The sequence below is a fragment of the Drosophila willistoni genome (genome assembly GCF_018902025.1).
Source record: "Drosophila willistoni isolate 14030-0811.24 chromosome 2L unlocalized genomic scaffold, UCI_dwil_1.1 Seg196, whole genome shotgun sequence".
NCBI classification, from domain to species: domain Eukaryota; kingdom Metazoa; phylum Arthropoda; class Insecta; order Diptera; family Drosophilidae; genus Drosophila; species Drosophila willistoni.
The window spans coordinates 5302915-5307393 of NW_025814048.1; the positions used below are offsets into that span (position 1 = coordinate 5302915).

General features: G+C 31.5%; 1 non-coding gene across 1 annotated transcript; it reads right to left on the bottom strand.

Moving 5' to 3' along the window:
- Positions 1–576: 576 nt before the first annotated feature.
- On the bottom strand, positions 577–648 carry Trnae-uuc. The gene has a single exon. It is a non-coding gene; the product is annotated as a tRNA-Glu (tRNA).
- Positions 649–4479: the final 3831 nt, after the last annotated feature.

A 4479-nucleotide genomic window follows, 5' to 3' on the forward strand; every position in this document is an offset into this window, starting at 1 on the left:
GTTACAAAATTCTCTACATAAGAATGCAAATCTGCTAAGTTTTAAATAACTAAATATAACAGATGTTGAAATTGCCAGATGCCCAATCGATCAAATTATTAAGAAGAAACGATATAGTACTAAGTGTGCCAATAATTTTGTTCAATTAACAAAGTTGAGTTGTTTTAGTTATTTAATTTTAGTTAAACCTACGTTAAGGATAGAGAGATAGTCAATACAACATATTCGATTCAGTTTCATCTTCAACCAGAATTTTGAAGATTTTTTCCTTTGAGCCCTCTAGAAAAAGATATTTTTGTATTTTCGTTCTTGATTAATGACTCTAAAATCGTCAGTGAATCAAATAAGACAAAATACGATTCCAAATCGAGTCGCACGATTAATAAATTAAGCATACTTAATTATGATTGAGAATATGACTCAAAAAGAAATATAAACTGAATAAAGGAAGGGAATATAAGAAAATCTGAAAATATGCGATCAGTAATTGAATAAAATGATGGATGGATGGGTGGTGGGTTTGGTTTATTCTTAAATTCTCTACAATTCAGATCTTTTTAGTTGGAAAAAAATAATTTCCCATACCGGGAATCGAACCCGGGCCTTCTGGGTGAAAGCCAGATATCCTAGCCACTAGACCATATGGGATATATTTGTTGCCAAGAAATATTGGTCTAAATATTAGGTCAAAATCGGTTTTTTTTTAAGACCACGAGGGCGGCTAAAACCATAGCAAATATTTTGGAAAATGCTGCAATGTGAATGAAAATAATTATTTATAATTTTGTAAACAAATATTTAAAAATTAAAAATCTTATTAAGTTTATGATACAACTAAAAGGCCTTTTATGCAGCTAGTACATACAAAATAGTACACTCTAGTTTTGAGGTAATTATTAGGTATTCATAACTTATCTAATACATATTGTAAATAAATAAGTTAAAGTTAGTTAGTTACTTCGTTTGCATAAATCTTTATATAGTCAATTTATTCGAATTATTTTCAATCGCTTTTGAATTTAAGGGGTAATAAAACAAAGTCAATTGAAGAAATGTATTTAGAAAATGTTTCTCTATTTACAAGGAGTGTAAATAAAATATGGATTTCTGTAAGTTTAAAATCGATTGTTTTAAAAAGTTTCTAGTCTCAATATTTCTGATGTACTTAGTTCATGCTAATGGTTTCAAGGACTTACACAAGTTTCTTGGGACAATTCTTGGCAAAATATACAAAAATTATTACAAAATTCCATTTTATTGTACAAAATATATTGAAGAGAACAGGCCCGGACTGGGACCCTAAAGGCCCACCGTGCATACAAGTTGAAGGGCCCCCTATACCATATGCTTGAAAAATTATTTCCGAGAAAAATGAAAGGTACCCATTTTAAAGTTTGAAAATTTCAAAAGTTTCAAGAGGCTCTTTAACGTTAGAGATTAATGCATATAATTTCAAACGTATCTTCCAAATAAGGGCCCTCCTATCTTGCCCGGTGGGCCACTCCGGGCCTGGAAGACAATCCGATTGGAGTCAAGGTTATATTTAGAGGAGTTTCAGAACCCTTCCTACACAACTATGCCCTGTAATGTTTCCTAGATGATCGTCTATAGAGGGCAACATTTAAATGTTGTCACTTTTTGAAATTTAATCAGTTTTGTATCCATTTAATGGAAACTGTTTTAATAAAGATCTAAAACATGTCCATTGTGTGACCTTAGGCCTCGCTTACTAAGAATTTTATGACTAAAGAACACTTCTAAGAACCGATTCACAAGTGGAAAAGGGTACTACACCCTCTTAACATCCTGTAGAGTAATCCCAAAACCAAATTTACGAATTAAATGAACTAAATCATTTATAAACCTGAAAAATATCACTTTTGAGCAGAGAATAATGTTAACTGAGGAACAATTTGGTTAGATCAAGTACAATTCAATAGAACTAAGTTCGATACCTCAAGAATTGCTTTCTGCGAGGTCTTACTGTATATTAAATATATATTTTATATATATGTATGTACCACCAACATTTTTGTTCAACCAATTCGATCCGATCGTCGTTGTCGTCGTCGTCGTCGACGTTGTTGCCGTTGTCTGTGCATTCTTTCAGTTTGTTTTGCGCTCAGTTTTCGCTTTTTGGTTTTTTTTTTTGTGTTTCGACTCCGTCTCCGGTCTCTGGTCTCCAACGAGGCATGCAGTCATCGTTGGGTTGGCGACGTCGCTGAAATTCAACCAACAACAACAACAGCAGCAACACCGCCAACAACAACAACTACAACAAGAACAACAGCAACACCAACAATAGCAGCAGGAACAACAATAACAACAACAACAACCACATCAGAGGTGATTCATCGAAATTAAAAATAAGTGTTTTTTGTATCTGTATCTCAGACCCGCTTGTTTCACATTTGGTTCGTCGTTCTTATTGTTGTTGTTGTTGCTTTGAGTGAAGTGGAGTTCTGTTGTTGCTGCCTTTGGCTGACATTCCGCACCACATTGAAATGATGGCTTCAAAAAGCTTCTAAAGCAAAAACAAAGTCTCCAAAAGATGTGAAACGAAATGGCAGCAAAGAAAAGGAAAGGAATTGCCTGTTTTCTAGAAAAAGAAAGCATTTTCACATATATTAACTCAAAAGTTTCCTTTGACCTCCAATGGAAACAGAATATGCTACAAATATTAGTCGCTAACATATAAAGTCTAAGCTATAACTATCATTATTTTCCTTAAAAACTGCAGGACCTACAGTGGCGACAAAAAATTTGAGTAATAATTTTTTCGACCTCAAATTCTGGATTTATGTGATTTTTATATAATGTTAATGGAACGTTTTGATGTGTTAATTTATAACGTTAAGTTGGTCATTCTATAGAGATGATATACCCTAAATTTCGTGGGCGTATCTCTAACGGTTTTTTATATAATGGTGGAACTATTATAACCACTTAAGTGTTATATCCTAAGCGAAATGTCCCCTTTGACCATAGACATCAACTATTAGACACATTAAACTTATATATGTCTAACAATAAGCCGAAATTTATGAAAATTGTTCTTTAGAAGGCAAAAGAGTTAGAAACTTCATTTAGAGATAATATGACCAGCTTGCAAGTTAGGTATACTTGTTCTCTTTCTAAGTTAACATTACATAAAAAGAAACATATCCGACTCTATAAAGTTTGTATGATTCTTGATCAGAATGAAGCTCTGAGTTCAATCAATGTAATATACATATGTAAGTCTGTTTGTCTGAATCAAAACAATGCCTTCTCTACAATTTTAAAGCAATGAAGCCGATATATGTTTTTCTAACCGAATGATTTGTATGTACATATGTCCATGACAGAGATCAAAGAGGAACTTCAAGTCCAAATATGTAGAGTCTCACCCGTTCTTGTCTTTTGGGTACATTTTTTATTTAATAAACCAGCACTTAAATATATAAGAAACAAAGGCCCAAATCGTAAAGTTTGGCAAAGCTTTCAATATATAATGGTTTTCTCAATACTTCGAAAAAAGTATTTTCAACCTTAAACCCTTAAACACTCGGATGTCGCACTAAATATCTAAAATTTATTATTATAAACAGCAACTTCTAAATGGACTCAAATATTTTCATATGAAAAATTAATGAAATCTAATGTGGAAACTTATATATAATTCCCACTATCCCATATTCGTCCCAATTTCCATTTGTAATCTTATCTCAAATAAAAACCAAGTATAATATACAAGCTAGTTTGAGAATTGTTTGTAATTGCAAATAAAGAATACTAAAACAATGATGGCAACTAAATCTTCATGTGTTTATTATTATGATGCTCATAGTTATTAAGTTCTTAAATAAAACAGGCCAAGATAAAACGAACTCGGACTTTGATTATGGGCTCAGAAGTTATTTACATAGTAAATTTCTTTAAATTGAAATATTGTTAAACAAATTGTATATATCGAGTCTTAAGATTTAATAGAAAATACATACGTTTAAATTTAATCCTTATTAGTTATTAAGTGTACACTTTTTTAATTTATATGCGTGCCAAATTTCTGAAAAAGTTTGAAAAAAAACAAACATCTATTTCTTTACATTTACATTTCTGAATTCAGAAACTTGGTTACCATTTGCCTTCTAGGTGACCAAATGAGTTTAAACTTTTGGTTAAGAGAATAAAATATTTTTAAATTAAAAGAGTGGAAGTTATTGTAGATTAACTCTGAAAATAGTTACGAAATGTCCAAGTGAAGAGAGCAAACTGGTCTTAAAGTTTTGAAGGTCAATGTTTTCCTTAACCCAAGGACCCAAACCCTTGGGGATTGCCTATGATATTTTCCTTAAAAAATGTTTCTTTAAAGGAGTAAAAACAACTTTTCCAATTCAAGAACTTATTAAAAAATCATAATTCAGAATTCTTTAACTCTTCAATAAACTATAATCCTGTCGTCAAATAAACAATATCTGAACCAATTCCAAATAACAA